This window comes from Tribolium castaneum, chromosome 2, assembly GCF_031307605.1.
Source record: "Tribolium castaneum strain GA2 chromosome 2, icTriCast1.1, whole genome shotgun sequence".
NCBI classification, from domain to species: Eukaryota; Metazoa; Arthropoda; class Insecta; order Coleoptera; family Tenebrionidae; genus Tribolium; species Tribolium castaneum.
Genome location: NC_087395.1, coordinates 15,797,260 through 15,816,214, shown reverse-complemented (window position 1 = coordinate 15,816,214; position 18,955 = coordinate 15,797,260). Strand labels below are relative to the sequence as shown.

General features: G+C 31.7%; 1 protein-coding gene and 1 non-coding gene across 3 annotated transcripts in view; both read left to right on the top strand.

The window, feature by feature from the left end:
• Positions 1 to 1,798: 1,798 nt before the first annotated feature.
• Positions 1,799 to 1,882, top strand: TRNAL-CAG (transfer RNA leucine (anticodon CAG)). Its single transcript has one exon. It is a non-coding gene; the product is annotated as a tRNA-Leu (tRNA).
• A 13,621-nt stretch (positions 1,883 to 15,503) lies between these two features.
• EcR (Ecdysone receptor) overlaps positions 15,504 to 18,955 on the top strand; it is an 89,304-nt gene continuing 85,852 nt past the window's right edge. The window contains exon 1 of one of the 2 annotated variants that reach the window (XM_008199408.3): positions 15,504 to 15,685. The gene's annotated coding sequence lies outside the window, so the exon portion shown is untranslated. The remainder of the gene's footprint in view (positions 15,686 to 18,955) is intronic. The other variant, XM_008199411.3, reaches the window with a different exon arrangement.

The window sequence follows — 18,955 nt, the reverse complement described above, 5'->3', positions numbered from 1 at the left end:
AATTGGCGAACACTGCAATTGAAAAAACTGTAACACTGAAAATAAGACACACTAATAAATTGAAACATAATTAGATTTTGAATAAAAACACAATACAATAAGAAAACAATTAGCTGAAAAAAAGTAAAAACTGGATACAAAAAAAATCCTAAAAAACATGTACTATTATTTATTACATGATTTAATAAAAATCGATATTTTTGGCCTGAAATAATTAACAAATGGACGAACAATACACTAGAAAAAAAATTGAAATCCTGAAGAGCTTAAAACAGCATTTTTTTGTTGATTTTATAGTTTTGTTTAATTATTTATATATTTATTTACAACTTCTTTTTAAAACAAAACGAGTTATTTACTACTAATAAAAAAAATAAGTATTTTTTTTACTTAAATTATGTTGGTATATTTAGATGCACGTGAAATCTTTTTTTAGCTTCTCCTAAAAATTTTTAATATTTGAATATCCCATACAGTAGATCACATACAATTAAAAAATTAATAATTAGATAAAGAGAGAAAACGATAAAAAATGTTAACAACAAAGAATTATTATTCAATAATCATTAATATTATTATTATTAGGTGAAATGTTGGTTGCCTACTTAACAAATAAAAAATGTTGCTATCGAGTATCAATATTAATAAATAATAATAATAATTAATAATAATTACGTAGGTAAGTATTTAATATTAATACATATAAAATTATGAGTTTATCTTTAGAAAAAAGTGAACATGTGTGTTACAAATTAAAATAAATACTCCTACATTTTACATAATTATAACCACCAAAGATTCCGTTTTTTTTTCAGACAGCCTTATTTATAAACATTCATTATAGCGTGCGCAACTCATTAATATGTTTAAACAGTTTATAAATATGTACTTAACCGCAAAATTTACTTAATTTTTGAAAAAAAAACAGAGAATTAAACCCCTAATTTTGGCCACGATCATTGTGTTACTTTGACGCTTGTATTTTGTTATTTTTGTTAAAATTATGATAATGAATGCGTGTGTGGGCAAAAATTGTGTCATTATTTACATAAAGTATACAATTCACAAAAATGTGTTCGATTCTTTTGCATTTTTTGCGCATTAATCATGGAAATTAAATACCACCTTAAAATTTTGGGGTTTGAGTAATCCAAATTGGCAATTGCCAGTATTCTAAACCCATAATTGTTTATTGTGGTAGCACGTACAGCAAATAAGCAGTACAATAGTGGTGCATTGCACCCAGACGCCTCAAAAACCCTCCTCAAACGTAGCTTTCTAAGCGTCGACGTAAAACCTTTGTCATAAATATTGAAAGCGCTCTAGACGTCTGTGTTCCGCGATCATTGATAAGAGCGCCGCGTCCTCGAGCAAGGACGTGGGGGCGGTGAATTGTACAGGATACAGGAGGGCCGGGCGAGGTACGTCTGGTGTTAGTTTGTAATCAATGATGCAGCGTCGGGGGCGTCGGCAGGCAGGTCAATGTCATTGCCGCCGTCTAGCCAAGACCATTGCCGAAATCCTGCGACAATAACCCCGAATCCACGCTACTTTCCCTTCCAGGAATTCCACAACATTCGTCACTGTTGCGTGCACGCGCGCATTGTGGGTTGCATACATCAATATTGATTTGACGTGTTTTTTGTAATTGTGGTGCCCCAGAGTTAAAGTATTTGATTAATAATCGAAATTTGAACCATTTTAAAGCATGGCTCGGCTATTGTGGTGTTGAAAGGGATTAAAGTGTTGCGTTGTGGCCGTGGGCTTGAATTGCGAGCGGTGCGGGATTGGGAGCAACGTCAGGATGGCCGAGCGGTCCAAGGCGCTGCGTTCAGGTCGCAGTCCACTTCTGTGGGCGTGGGTTCGAATCCCACTCCTGACAGGCGCTTTTTTTCCATCATTATTCATCAATTCCTATTTTAATTAATTGAATCGTTGTTTGTTTCGCTTAATCTTGAAGATTGATCGATTTTTGCGTGGTGATAGACAAGGCTTGTTAAAAACACATTGTGTCGTAGTCTTTTTTGGGGTTTGTATGACGTCAGATTTAATGAAAGTCACGATCGGAGAGTGTTCCCGACGGGCCTTTATCACGATACACGACCTGATCGACCTACCCAACCTACCAAGGTTTATGAAGTCTGTAAGCTACAATTTATACGCTTCATCCGTTCTATAAACAATAACCTGCATTCTTACTTCACGATCATTAGACTGAAGGTTACGCGCCTTTCGCAAGCCCCATCATGGCCACATTTTCAAAATTTCAAAGTTGAAAGAGAAAAATTGCGCAGAGTAGTTGCTCGAGTAGGTCATCAGTCGTCGCGCATATTTTATTAAATTGCATTAAAGTTACTTAAAATTCTATTTATTTTGGCGTTGGCTCGTGACAAATAGCTGACAGGTTAGCGGCGTATAAATTTGCATTTCACTAGATTTAAATCGACTAGACTCACGCTCGAGATACGTTTCATTATTCGGGTGCATTTGTGGTACATATTTTATGTTTTACATGCCAATAAATTAACGAACTAAGGAGAAGGGAGAGGCCGATTCAAATAAACCCAATTTGGGTGGCACTGAATTATGCTGAAGACTCAAACGGCGGGTAAAACCCACAGAAAAGAAATATCTGTTCGAATGTTCTACTTTTGTAAACGAATCTCAAGTCTTTCTTGGAAAAAAATCTTATGGACTTGAGCCTCAATAATTAAAAACACAAAAAATAATGTCGTAATTGTCGCACTTGGTAATAGACAGGTTTACATTACAATCACCCTCTAGACGTAAAGGTAAAAATATGTAAATGTAGGTAGATTTATTTAGTTCACTGACCGGAATTTTATTGTTTTAAAACTAGCTTTATAATTATACTGCAATCAGAATATTAAACAGGAGTTTGCCATTTATCGATTTTACTGAAAAATTGGTCGTGATTTATTTTACCTATAAATCTGGTTACAGTTTTTTGTTGTTTATGACAGTTATTACCACAACAGGAAAAACAAATATGTAAATTCAGGAAACAGCGTACCCAAGATTTCTTTATTTGACAAGAATTAAACAAACAGTTTGTTTTTCGATTAAAAATTATGTGAACACATTTCTTAATTAACAGTAAAAACCTTTTCTTTAGATTGGAATATTAGTTGTAAAAACGCCAACGTGGCATTTTCCCGAATTGTTTTTTTTTTAATAAGATTTAAGTTTCTCGTTGAGGTGGTCTGTGACTTTAAAATTAAGTTGGCAAAAACCAATTTAATGAGGAATTTAATTTATTGCCATGGTACAGTAGAACCTGTTTAATCCGCCCACGCTTGTAGACTGAACTGTATGCAAGTGCACCGAATTCTAGTGCATACATAAGTGGTCATAGTTTTTCCTCTAAAATTATCCATAAAGTAGACGAAATAGTATAGTAACCCAAAATAGTCACGTATGTCGTATAATTTTTTAAATCATCTGTACATACTGTTAAAAAAAATTAATAAACGTCTTTTACATTAGTATTCATTAGTCCTTTATTGTTGTATGTCATTATTTTTATTTAATTTAAACGTTTTTTTAAGTTTTTATTAAATATAATAAAATAGAAATAGAAACCTATTTAATGTTTATTTGACGCATTAAATAAACTATTTAAAAAATATGTATACCTACAGAAACAACTTCGTTTCTGATGGCAAATGCTGATTTTTATCTATTAATATTTGATATGAATTTTTTAAATATTTGTTCAGAACAGCTACGAGTTCTTAGTATTTATTGTTTTAAAAATGTAAAATAAAACATATACGTTTACGTAATTTTTATTCAAAAAACGTTTACAATGTTATAACCTAGACAGAAAAAAAGCCTTTTTCTAAATACTAATGAATGAGTAATGACAAATGTTTATTGCTGTCTTAGTTTAATTCAAAGTTAAAACAATCTTTGAAGAGATAAGCCCCGTATTTTTTTTAAATAAATACACATTCATAATTCATATACTCAACTTGTTATATTCATTGGTTCGGATTATAAAAGTTTTATTGTATGTATTTGTTTAATATGTACAAAAATCTTTTTAACGCAAAATGTGCCTTCTTAGCAATTAATTTTAAATAATTTGGATCCAAAAATTTTTTTGAGGGACAGACGACGTTTTTTTCTCATTTTACGAGCAACTGAATAATTTAATAAAGTATATCTATACAATGTTTTTTAATGATTCTTATCTAGTTCACTTTGAAATTGATTTATATGTAAAAAAAATGTGCCGCTCTACTCAATTGAATCCTCTGTCAATAAATGTCACATCTGTCAGTTATGAAATTCAATTAATTTCTTTAAAAAAAATTATTAAAATGCAACTAAATTGTTACACTGTGCAAGAAAACGCTTTTATTATCAAAGCTTATTTCCAAATTCGAGTCTTAATAAAAGGAAAATTGTAATATTCAATGTTTAAATGCATATCATTAGTTCTATGAAGCGGCATTTTCTGAGAAATTCACAGAAGAGAATCATTTAAAAACACATTGTATAATTTTCACTTATTATAGAACAACAGAAGAGAAGTATATTTCTACGTATTTTCCAATACCAAACACCAAAAAATACAATAATATCATAACAACAACATAACTAATAAGCGACGTAGGTTTTGGGCATTGTGATATCGACCAATCACTGACGTCTGATAAGATAAGTGAGAGGAAAATTGTTTGTATGTATTTGCTTTCGATATGTGTGTTTGAAGAAAGAGAAAAACAATAATAATTGACAAATAATGATATTGGGAAAGTAAATAGAGACGAAAATTTTCTCTCATTAAGTCATTACTTACACAAATTGAATAGCTTAGTCTCCTCACGAGTTAAAAAAAAACGTAACAACTAGTAATAATTTTTTATATACCTACTACAATTAAATGAAAATAATGAAAAGAGGCACGATGTAGGCGGAAAGTGTAAAACATAATGTGCAACCTTCGAAGGTTAATTTTACATTCCACTTAATTTTAAAAATAGGGGCACCTCTTGGAACAAGCCCGCATTATTTTTGAATTAATGCCTAGTCTTTCAAATCAGATATTTTTCATTCTCGCACGATTAAGTGACCCAGAAAAATCTCATTTCTCGCCACTTGGTGTCAATCTGGCGGCTTGCAGTGATTTATCGTAATTGTTACAACGGCCCCATACCTTTACACCGTACGTCAGTAATTCACCAATTACGTCGTTTGAAATTTTTTCAGGTGTTTGTGTACGAAAATAGATCCTTGTGTGGAGGGTCAATTATAAACTGTTATTTGCAAATTAGGAGGAGATCGAATAAATAACACCTAAACGAGCAACTGGCAACAATGTAGTCACTCCGGAGGCAATTTTATGTTTTATCGACCAAAAAGATTCCATTATAGAAATGAAAGCAAAGAGGGTAAAAGTGAACGCGAAGTGGCTGTTTTTACGCGAAAATAAACTCAAAGCGATGTTTTTCATTACGAATTCTACCAATTTAATAAATAAAGGCCTGCATTATTTCCAAAGATACAGAAACCACACTTCGTGGGCTTCGTTCCGATTGCTTTTATTCGCGCGACTCGGATGTCAGAGCTTTAATAAAACAAACAATGAAAGTTTCCAGGTGAAAAACCTGATTTTTAACACACGACAAATGCTAATTTGTTTTCCTTAGATGGTCACGTCGCTGTTTTTACTACCACATGTTACAGCAGTTTATGATTTGCTTTCAGAGTATATCACAATAATTCAGCTAAATGCCAGTTGCCGAATTACAGGGAATTGATTTTTTATGTCCTGCGTTATTGTTCTTGAAGCAGGTTTATTTTTATGTTGCCTTTTTGGGGATGACAGCTAGCTAGTTTCTGCGACTACAACAAACAAAGAGCAAAAGTAATTACCACCAAGTGTGCGCTCCAGACAAGATCAATTCTATTTCTGTAAATGTAAATTTTATTAAATCATACAAGGACACTCGAAACTGCTTCAGAGATGCCTCAAATATTCGCCGCTTCAGAGCTTGGGTGTTATTTTTCAGCCGGGACTTGCAGTAATTCATAAAATTAAAAGTTCGGTTGAAGGTAAACAGCTGTTTGAATTTCGGTCTATAATTTATGCACAGCAGGTAAGTGATTTACTACTCTTTTTCGAAAAGTTTGAATAAGGTTACTCGCCTAACCACATTATAGGGTTTCAGAAAACTTCTCAGACTGTCGCTTGACATTTAAACACATTAGAACTAATTTCCTAAGACCGATCAAACGGTCTGGAAATTCTGGCAAGGTCGTTAAATCAGGTGCGTTCAAAGTAAAACGAAAATAATTCTGTCGTTTTTAGTGCATTTTATTCACTCGTTAGCCTCTAATTAAGTGTTAGAGGATTTCCAGTACGTGACGTGGTTTTAAACTTGGAAACGGATGATTTGTGGATCAGAATTCATAAAATTTTATACTAAATTTACTATTTTACCTAAATTTATGTTTCCATTACGTGAAATAATCCATATGTTTAATTAGTGTTTTTTGGTCAATAAACAAATGAAGCCGATTTTACCAAAACCTTCAAATAAACAAATTCAAAAATTTTGTGGTCAAATTTTTTTGACGTAAATTTGTCTATTCATAATTTTTCTGGACTAGATTAGCGGACGATTTTAAGTAAGTTTACGTTAAAAAATATTCTTTGGTCCTTTTTTATGTATAAATTACTTATTTATTTTGAGTTGTTACATGTTCCTGCTAATTTTTATAATTGGTAATTTACGTAATTAAACAACATTTTGTGAAATAAACTTACGTTTATCTGACGTACAATAATTTATACAAATACAAATTGTGATTTTTACAAGATACGTCAATAATAAACTACGCTGGTTTTACCATGTTTTCTAATAAACTAATGAAAATTCTTACTTCGTCAGTTTCGGGCCAGTTTCATAATCAAATTTAAAAAAGCATTAAATTAAATGTTGTTTGTAATGTGCTGTTTAGTACGGATTTGTTGATAAATTTCACATTCTAAACAATATACAAATAATATTTTTTACAATATCAGGTAATATAAATAAATGAAGCAGGTTTTGATAAGTTTTAAATAAATTAATTCAAGTTTCTATTGGTCAAATTAGACTACAAATTGACTTTAAGCTTGGTTTTTCCAACGTAATTTAATCCAAATTATTCAAATCTGTGTTTAGGTTTATCAGGCAAATGGTAATTTTTGAGAAATAAACAGATGTTATTCAAAATATTTTTTTTATTTTTTAAATTGTGTACCATTTTGGGAGCTTAACAAGTATGTTTCAAAAAAGATAATCATGATTTGCATTATTTAATAAATAAAAAATAAAGTTTTGTCGATGCCAGCACCACCTACTGAATTGAGAAAATCCAGATTTTTCTCTGTTGCTTCAGGGAAAATTATGCAAATTTTCAAAAAAAAATATTGGTTTGTGTTCAATTAGTGGAAAATTTACTTAATTTTCGGCATTTTTAAAGAATTTTTTCTCATGAGTGGAGATTAAAAGTTTTCTGTTTCGTTTTCATTATCGGTTCCATTTCCGTTGTTATTGTTATGAAAACACCAATCAGACAGACCATCACTACCATCTAAAGTCTAGAGAATGGATTTATTAAAGGATAGATTAATGTTAAATCGTTTTAAAAAAACAAGAATTTTTTCGAAATTGCTTTTAGAAAAAAACTAGGAATAGGTAAATAGGGACGGGTTAAAGAAGCTCTTTATGAATTTAATTCGCAATTTAATGCGTAATTAACTGATCACGTGCCCAAATTGAAGTAATTTGATTAGTCCAACGAATTAAATTTTAACAGAGCTTTTATAAGATCTTGTGAAGTGTAAATTCGAATCTACGTAAACATTTTAATAAAACAAAGTGTAAAACAAAAAAGTTTTCATGGCTTTGCCCTATCATCAGGGCCACAGTTACGTGAAAAATAAAACCTTCAATTAATCCTTTAAAACTGTAACTTTTCTTCATTTATCATTTATGTTGAGTTTTTTTAGTACTTTTGTTTTTTTTATTTATTAACATTTCCGAAATAAACTGCTGTAGGTGAGTATGTAATTTATCAAAGAAAAATTGAATCATGTCAGATGTGATTTTTATAGCTGAGCAAGTAGCTGGCGTATATTTTCTAGTCTCAGATTACATTAGATAAGAAACTCAAACTCTTCACATATTTTTATAAAAGTCTGCGATTATGACATTTGTGGAAAGTCTCTGAAAATGTCGTCTTTATGATACATATATCTACGTTGAAAACATTCGTAGATGCTGCAAACTTTAGTCGGAAACTAGTTTTGTTGATCGAGTTTTCGTAAAGTTCTATTATTTGCTTAAAAACGTAATGTGTTATCCACAAAATGCAAAAAGCTGGCAATAATTTATATTGTGGAAACATCCATACTTAATAATTTAATTCAGACGGGAAATAAACTTTTTTTAATTTTATGACACCATCCGAGTTGAAATTACGACTGTAATTACCTCATACATTTACAGCTTTTTATTTCTTTACGTTTATTGTCCACCAGATTTGTTTTATTCTTCATACTAAAATTAGAACATGGCTTTAGCCATGAAAAGGAAACACTTTCGTGAAATAAAACCTGAAACTAAACTCGGCGCATAAAGCAATTCAATAAATATGTATGTTGATGGCTCGGTGAGCTTATAAGAAGTTATAAAAGTAAGCTTAATTATTAATAAACTTGTTTAAATGCGCAATCCTTGTGACTTGTTTTAAAAGTCCTCGAATTAAGTCCCGACCAGATTTGAGGCAGTCATAACACGGCCATATCCAGCGAACTTTATGCATTATTTTCAGCGGACTCAGACATCTAAATTTCGTACCTGAAAATTTATTAGTCGGATTCTGCATCCTGCAGCAGCCAGCGGCCTTGAAAATCCTGCAACAGCGATTGCAGTGCAATCAGCACCGCCTGCGCCCCCCGCCCCAGCAGCCGCCACATTTAAGTAAATCGTCGATAAAAAATGGTAATTGATGGTGTTTCAAGTTCACCGTTGTCACGACAACGCATTCAAGATGCCGTAATTATCCCCGACTTTATTACGGGTGAAATTTGACACAGTGGTGCCAATGGAATTTCCGCCGTTGCAAAAAAGCCCCCTTAGGGAATTTTATTTTGTTTCGCGTTGGCCAATAATGAATCTAGTGGCCGCGCTTCAGGAATTAGTTGCAGTAAGGCAGGAATGCTGTCGGTGGATGTGGCAACGTTGCACGCGTTTTCTGCACAAATCTCAGCAAAACGAGGCGATTTTTCAGAAAAAAAATTACCGTTCGCGTCACGAAGTGCACAAAGGCTTCGGATAAAAATCGGAGCGAGACGTTTCGTCCTTTTTCAACTCGCAGGATTCCTGCAGGGACGTAATGAGACTCGCTGAGCGGCTGGTTATGCATGCAGCCAACTTTTTTTGCGCGCCGAGCTTGGCAACATTTCAAGGTCAGAGAAACAGAAAGGACATACAGAAAACGAGTTGGCTGTGATGGGTTTTTTCAGGGGACCCCAGTTTTCACGCAGGAAACTGCACGAAACTGCCAACATAAACACTTTCATGTTCCTGCTACACTGAGTATAGCTGATTGATAGATAAGTTTGACGAAGAAAAATTTAATAGTAATCCATAAATGTTCCCAAACAATATATAAATTTGATAAATAACATATCTGTTTTTTAACTAAGTAGCCGAACTATTATTTATTACTGAACAAAATATTTTTTAAATTTCGTTATAGATAACTAATAATTTAATAAATAACAAACCTATGTAAACATCTGTTTAGTAACTGATATATGTTCTTATACAATGTCTAACAAAAACTATTATTCAACCACCGTTCATTTTTTTTAAATCAAATTAATTCAAATATAAATAAACATTCCATTCTCTGTGAGATGGCAGTACGGTTTTCTGCTTACGACCTCAGAGTTTCCATTTATAAGTGTCGTAGGGAAACAGTTGCATTACAAAATTTTAGTCCAATGCAGTTTTACAATTTCTGTATTTCCTGGATTCTATATTATTTATTTAATTAATTTTTTATTTATTGTATACAGAGCGTCCTAGTGATGTGAAAAAGTCCATTATAGACCTTTAAATGTTAGAAAATTAATATTTTTTTATGAAAGCTGTACATACTAACTCCCTGATTCACTCAAAATTATTTTCAAGTATACAGGATGTTCCCAAATTTAGCTACAACTTATGTTTTTTTTAAATGGAACAATCTATATTTTTTATATTCTTGGATGTAACTTTTAACACCGATGTTTTCAAGTTAAGTTGTTATTGGTCGATTTTGTTTTGTTTTTGAAATAGTCTGATTTTTTGACGGAAACTTGCTTTTTAAAAAATTATTGCATAAAAACTAAGAATTTTATAAAAATTGAACTTTTACCACTTTAAAGAAGAAAGTTCAAGCTTTTAAAGGATATATTATTTTTTTAGTTTACTGCAATCAAGAAGATAAAAATTGAGGTTTGTTACAAGTTGAATAACTTCAAAATTTTAAATAGAACATTTAATTTTTTATTTTTGCAATAATGCCTACGAATAATGTGCATTGTTGTTGAAATTTACTTTTAACGTGAAATACCTTTACAGTTGTTAACTTTAGGCTTGAAACTTTACGTTTTTAGATAGACAATTTTAAAAACTTTGAGAAGCAGGAACAAAAATAGAGATTTTCATTTAACTTTTTCAAGTTATTCAACTTTTAGCAAACTTCTTGATTTTTTTATGTTTTTAATTGTAATGGACTAAACAAATGAAATAGATTTAAGCGTGAACTTTTTCATTTAAAGTGGTGGAAGTTCTACTTTTTTGCGATTCTTCATTTTTGTGTAATAAATTTTTAAATAAAAAGTTTTTTTGTAAAAAAATCAAATTATTTCAAGAATTAAGCAGAATAGTTTAATATATGTTTAGATTAAAATTATCAGTATTAAAAGCTACGTCCAACAATGCAATAAAATTTAGTGTGTCCCATTTAAAAAAACATAACTTTAGAGTTTTTTTAATGTTGGGACACTTTGTATGTAAACCGCAATACTTATTTTAGAAATATGCAACAGAAAAGCTGCTATAATCTAAAAAAGAAAAAAAAGTTAATAACTCTAATAATAAATAAGTTATGGAGCTTTTTCAGATTGTTGGAACAGCCTATACATAACATAAATCGTTTTTTTAATGTTTTTTTTGAATGTTTCTGTTTTTTTTTTGTAAAATACTTGCATTGTTAACACCAATAAACATTATTATTATAAAAACTATGGGTTTACATTTAAGATAAATATTTAACTAGAAAAAAATGGTTCTCTCGGAGTAGACTCTCACTGTTACGAGAAATTTTTGTTTAGGCAATTTGTTTGCAATTTTGACCACGGGTTTTGCAACAGTTGCTTCACAGAATTATGATTCAAAAACGAAGAAAACGTTATCGCTGTGTACATCTAGCATGCATCAATTAATTATTTGTGACTTGTTTTGTTAATTATAATAGAGTGTGGTCGGAATGGAAATTATACAGAATTGTGTAGTAGAGGATATGCTCATGTTGCATAATTCACTATGGGAACATTTAGAAATTCAATTATCTTCTTATTAGTCTATTTTTAACGCCCGTGTCGTCACGAAAATTGTGTTATTGTTTTTATTACAATCGAACACGAAATAATTGGAGCATCCATTAATCCGGTCGGTGTTTGTAGTAAAATTGTAAATATTTGCAATAGTTGTAAATAATTTCAATAGCGAGCATAAAACTATTGTGCTCCTACGCATACTAGTTCATAAAACTTTTATTAGAGTTATACACACTTTATACTGTGTTGTAAATTTGATTTTAATTGACGTAATCATGAGCATCAAAAGTGTTTTAAATTTTTTCCGTTTTTCTCAAAACTAGAGATGATGAGATAACAAGATTAGCGATTTTCTTGAAGAAATGTCAACTTAATAAACACTTATATGGGATGGTTGATCGGTGGGCGCCCACATTGTGGTGACTATTACGTAATAAAATAAAATACTGGGACCCAAAAATGGGTGTCACAGTAAATAAAAATCAGTTTCTCAATGTGACAAAAACACGCTGAATTTTTCCCCAATCTGCATTTCGCTGACTTTACCCCAGTTTTGCTTCTCTCTCCCTCGAAAGGGTGCCAATTGAAAATCGTAACTGTCATGGAAACCCACTTCCTTTGATAACATCAAAATAAAACTTTTATCATTTTGGGGAAAACAGATCGTAACGTTTTACATAAAGTGGTGGTGGCTTGTTTGAGGCAAAAACATCGTTTCAGGAAAAATGACTTGGTGAATGTATCTGATCATTTATTTATAAAGAGAGTATCACAACATTTTTTAAGATTATTGATTACAGCGACGAAGAAGAGCTAAATTTGCGACCTACTTACTCAATCATTAACCCAATTCTGTCTCTGAAGATGCTTAATAAGGCCTATAGAGACGCTCAGTATAATTGACAAGCTTTCAATATTTAGATATTGATGAGACGGGTTAGAGATTAAGGTGGCTCTTACTAGGTAGATGTGTTACACAAAAATGTAGTTAATTTTTTTTAATTTTACAAGCTATTCAAAGTCAATGTGTTAACAATTTTGTTTCTATTTTGTTTTAATTTTAGAAAGGGGAAGTTGGGAGCACGGAAAACTGGAATTATACACATTATACACATAATGATCTTTTTTTATTTTTTAATGTTAAATTCGTTACTACATCACTAAAATTGAGATAAAACGGTTCATTTCAATTGCTTGAAGGCGTAAAATTTTGTAGTGTTTAACAAAATCCTTAAATTATTATTATTAAACCTTAAATAGAGTGATTCAAAAGTGTTACACCAACTTTCAAGTGGTAGCAAAAGAGTTTTATTTAAGATTCCAAATGAAGTTACGGGGTTTTTGGAGACTTTGAAGGCAATTTGTTATTTTATTAAAATTTGTATGCAAATTAATCGCATATTGAAGTCTTTTAATAAGAACAAAATAGCATTATGTTTTTGAGCAAAAATGGCTTTAGAGGCAAATCGGTTTATTTTTTATAACTTCCAAATGTTTAGCTAATAAAAATATTTTCATAAAACGCATTCCAGAGTATAAATAACGTCTACAAAATATGAAAAATCTAACTTTACTAATAACTGAGCTACAGAAGACTTTTATTTTAAAATTTGTTTTTCTGGAAGATTATACTTTCGATCTGAATCGAAAATTACATTATTTAATATTTCTTTTATGGGTGTTAGCACAGTTTTTTATTCAGAAACAAAATTATTTGGCATAAAATATCGATGAAAATGAGCTGAATACTTACATGCCTTAGTGGATCAAAAATACTAGTGTAGTTTTTGCCTTTTTTTGCCATTTATACTCGCTTTTGAGTTGTTTCGAAACGGTTTCGAAGATGAATTAGATGAATTTTGTTTACATGAACGCAGCTGCATTTACTCATGTAAAGATTATCTTTAACATAGTTTTAATTTTTTTTATTACCTGGTGAAAAAAAATTGCAAAAATATTATAAATACCTAATAAATTAATTACCGAAACAGTACTACTCTACGAGCGAATAAACTGTTATTTATTTGGAGTAATACCTTCTGCAATTTTAACTTTTTCTTTAATTTGAATGTTTTGTATAGAGATTTTGATAATTTGAATATTTAGGTCAAACGAAAGGTTTTTATTTAGATCTTGATGACGATACGTCATAAAAGTAATTCACTGTAAATAAAAGTACAGATTTTTGTAGAATTTTTGTTGCAAAATATTTTTCAACGACGATCAAAAAAATTTTAAACGTACCGACTTAAAAACTTTAAAAGTACATACCTACAGGGTGAGTCAATAGTGGGTTATTTCTGACATGTTCTAAGATGCAACCAAAAATACTAATTGCATTTACCACTTGATACTTAAATAATAATAATCCATATTGCAATTTTAGCAAAACTGTCAAGACAAACTTGACACTACCCAGAATAATGTAATCGAGAATTAAATTTAATTTTTTAACGATTACTGATCTGGTCAGCTTGAATCAGTATTATTGGTTGCATATTTATAGAAATTCATAATTTACTATTGACTCACCCTGTAGTGACAGGTCCTGTATGCAAACTTTTTGTAAAACGTATTTTTTTGTTTGGGACTTGCTTGTTCCGTTTTACGAATCTTTGATTCAGAGACGTTTGTAGAATATTTTCTTAAAACAAACCAAAAATATTACGAAAAATTTTCATATAATGGCACAATGCCAGTTATAGAACAATGACAAAAATTGAAATTTGAATTAGAATTTGGCATTTTTTATTAAATCGCTTAAAAAAAATAAAGGTAGCCTACCCTGTTATAACTGTTTTACTACCAAATGTTTACTAAACTGGGAAATCCAAATTTTCTGAGGCGGAAAATCAGAGAAGTTGTTACATATTTGTTTAGAATTATTTTTAATTAGACAAGGACTTGCTTAAAAGATATTGATCTTTTCTATTTACCTAATTATTTGTTTCCAAACGGATCAACTTATCTGTAAAAAAAGTATGATTTATCGGACTTTGAATCTAGAGTCAATAAATAAAATCTCTAAAAAATGCAAACTGTTTTCGTTGGGGAAGAGTTTAAATAAATTAGCGCAAATCATTCTGTAGTTGCGTTGAGACTGATTTTTTTCGACTTTTAATCAATGTTTCATGTAGACTGCGGCATTCCCATTAGTTAAAAATTATACGAGTGGTGGCGCAAATGAAAAGCAATAATTTATTCCAGCATAAGGAAGCAACAAATTTTAATAGTGGGATTGTGAACGAAACAGAATTAAAATTCTGTCTATATTCCATAGGGATTTAAAGTGAATTTTAATTTCCTGAAGACTAACGATTTGCTTCAGCGACGAATAGAAAAAGCAACGTTTAAAAACATATTAAAAGGGTGTAAAAATCAATACTTGTTTTGCAACCGCATTATTCAGGTCTTTCTGATTTTAATTCGAAAAAAGCCAGTTGTCCGACAACTGTCTACTTATTAGTACCAATTTGATATTTCAAAGCAAGAAGCTGACATTTGCGGTCTAAATCATGTGGTTACCAAAGTTCAATAATCCTTTAATTATGCAACAATAAAAATAAACAAAATCATAGTTTGTAAGACACCAAGTGACAATTGAGTCATTGAAACGGAAGAAATGCGGTCATAAGTGAAGATTCCAAGGATGACTAGACTGTCACGGCCATGGCTACTTATCGTCATGACAATCACCTGTCACAACTGTCAGATAGGTCCAATTTTTTACAGGTGGATTCGAATCCTCCGGTGATTCATTTTTTCAGCTCCCCACTGAAAAAAGTCGCTGTTGAACGAGATCGAGTCTTGTTGATGTTTGGTGGTTTCTCGTGCGCACGCGCGTCCACCATTGCTCGACAGTGGCGGAACTTGCGCAGGAGCAAAGTCAGTTTGTCGTTCTGTGTAGTTTACGTCGGTTGCGTGTCGATTTCTCTCCTATAAACCGATTTATTTACATGTACTCAGTGTGCATCCGCCGAGTGCATAGCTAGTGAAGCAGTTCAGTGTGAAGAAATTCTTCATTCTATGGATTAAAAATCGACAGGCGACGAGGTAAGGCCCAAAACACGGAGTTTTTTTAGTAGGTCGCCGTTCTGAATATTTATCAAGTCGGTCATGTGGTTGCATGGCAGAAAGTTAGGTTGCATCCACAACGATGCCACCGTTGCACACTATGATCTTGAAATTGACCACACCAAGCCGGCTTTGATCTGCTTTAATTGATGCATAATTCGCAAATTGTACAATCAACTTGGTTTGTTTGTTTTCAAAGAGAAAAAAAAATGTCACTCGTATCAAGATCGCGGCAAAACCCATGGACCACTTGATTCATTCGCTTAAATTTTGCACCAGTCAGGAAATAAAATTAATTGCGATTTCAACCCTGGAATTAATTTTGATTATGCGCGCCCTAATTAAACTCCATTCATATTTAGCGCAGTTTTTAGCTCCAGAGGCGCAGAAAGGGGGTTGTTTAAGGGGGTGCAACTCCTAAAACATAATCGGACAAAATAATGTTATTAGCGATATTAAAATTATTATATTTTTGCTAAATTGAACTGAACTTTTGTGTGTTGATTTTCCACTGAGTTGCCCTAAAAACATTAAAATTACTGAAATATATCTTTTAAAGGGTTGTTACTATTAGGTTGGTAGTATTCTCCGTCATGTTTCTGGTTCTGTCATGTTTTTCAAATATTAATAAAAGTAGTACCTATGTATTCTTAATTTTTGTGTAAATAATTTTGAAAAAGCGTGTGTTTTTGTCAAAGATGTGAAAACCAAGCGAGAACAATCAAAAGTTTTTAGTCTATTATTATAATAATTCAGTGTTAAAATGAAAAAAAAAGTAGAAACACAAGATTGTATGATTGTATTGAAATTCATAAACAACAAAACTTTAGCCGCCGTAATTTTAAAAAGTTGTAATTTTAATATTAGGCAGTATTTTCTAATGCATTTTTGATTATCCATGCACCAAGAAATTTCCACCGAAAAATTGTAATATTCAAAAATTTTTTTTAGGTAAATTTAGATAATTTTGAGAGAAAAAGTGCATTAAAACGGCTGAAAAAATATTTGGATCTACCAGGTTAAGCTCGTTTATTTTTTTATTTTGAAAATCCAAGGCTAAGTCGATTTTTTCCTATTTCAGTGTTGTAGCATATTAGATTATTAAAAGGTAAAAAAATAATTTATTTTCGGATTTCTGGAAAAGTAAAACCAAGTTTGCCTTCAAAATAGTGTTATTAGTGATCTGTCACTTATATATTATCCAGAAATTAAACTTGTATGTGATTGGTTGTAAGGCAGAAAGCCAAGAAGTCAATGGAAATGATTTTAAACATCTTTTGAAGCTCAAAATTTACGTATTTCGTGTTTAAGTTCTTTTTATTTTATTAAATTGCGTTTTTTTTCAGTTAAATGTGTTTTTTTAATAATTATTATTAACTTTTACTAATTTTTTGGTCAAAGTTCAAGCCGATAGATCGAGACATCATTTCTATGGCTACCAAAATTTTATTAGTTGGGTATTTTTTTAAGTTTTGATTATAATACAGTGTGTATGTGTTAGACCATATAACTTAGAAAAAAAATTCATTTCTTATAACACAATCGTATTGTAATTTTGACTGAAATCATAGTGATTTCTAAAGTCAAGTTTTTCATAATAATTGCTTTTTTGGATGTAGTACAGTATATAACTTAAAAAATGCCACATTATTATTTTTATTTTTTTAAAAAGTATTCAAAGTGTTCTGCCTGACAATACGTTGAACAAAACTTCGTAAACAATTAATCAAAACGCTGGGAGAGTTAAATGAATTAATTATTGGGGCATTTCATATTCAGCTAATTCGAATTATGGCTCCGCCGCTGTTTGGTACCATCACCGAAATTAAATTGATTGTCCTTGAAACGCTAATGTATTAAGGAAATGAGTAGACACTTTGTCCAATTTTAATTTTTTAAATAATACTCTGACATTGGGCGTAATAACTATTTAATTGTTGCAATAGTTTGCCTCGATGGGGAGTATGGTGGCCCACCTAGAAATCCTGTTTGTCACACCCGAACTGAAATATTCAAATTTTATGAAAATTATTTTATCATTCCTGTCAGCGGGAAGTCTTGACAATTTTGTCCACGTTGTGGGCCGGATTCGAATAAACTAATTAATCATTTGCGTTTCCTCTTATCCATCACCAATTTTCCGCTTTTGCCATATTTGGTGCGATTCAGTGAAATTATGGCGACCTTGCATCGAGCCCTGAATTGGCGCATTCACCCCCGCCATTCAAAATCGGTGTTAAGAATCGATTGGCGAAAAGAAAGTCGTCCATTGCGCCAGTGTTGAGAAATTCGGATGTGACAAAGTGGGCAAGTTTTCCGTCTCCGGCGCTTTATTCCGTATTTTCCTCAATCGAAATAATGATAAAGTCGGCGAAGAAGGCGAGAGTGATGTATTTGTGGCGTTTTATTCCGCTTCTCTCAAGGTGAAACCTCTTGTAAACATGTCACCGTGTTGTTTACGCAACTTGAGGGTTTTACTAATTTCGGGCCCGGAGTTGTGGAGGATGCGAGAAATTTATACACCACGTTGCCACCTAGTGAAGGAATCGAGGCCATCAGGTTTGGTTCAGGTTTTTTCTGGTGTCGAGAACGTGATGCTACATTGTAAAAATATTCGATTAATGGTCGTAGGAGGCGCCGTCTTTTTGTTTGTTTTCTATGGTGAGGCTCGTCTTCGCGCGTGGGTGGAGCGTTTAACATTTTCAGGTTTGAATTTTTTGACCAGAAGAATTGATTTTGAAACTGAATCGTTTGTTGGCTTTTTCCTAAAACATCACTCATCAATTTTCTATTTGACAGGCTATTTATATTCGTTGGGAGTGAATGGGGACATGCGATTTTTGTTTGTCACGTGTAATTTTTCTAATCGCACTTTATAAATAATTTGGGGTGACTAAACTGTTAAGGACCTTGGCCTTGAGTTGATAAGATACGGGGATTTGGATTTGGAATTTTATGTGCGAATTTTTTTGCACGGGTGCAAATAAGATAACATTTCGTATCCAAACAAATCTCTAAAATTACTTTGTCTCCTAATCTGTTGATTTTGGGCCCGTTGTGGAAACGAAACCTTTACATATCTTTTCGGACTAGTTAAATCAAAGTGGGTCTAACTTTATGGTTTTTAGAAAAAAGTACTTCAAAAAGACCATAAATCCAAGCGATCTGATCGTTATGTAATTACAATGAGCCCAATTATGTTAATGGTTTTTACTGCAACTAACCAGAGTCAAGCATAACAGCATAGCG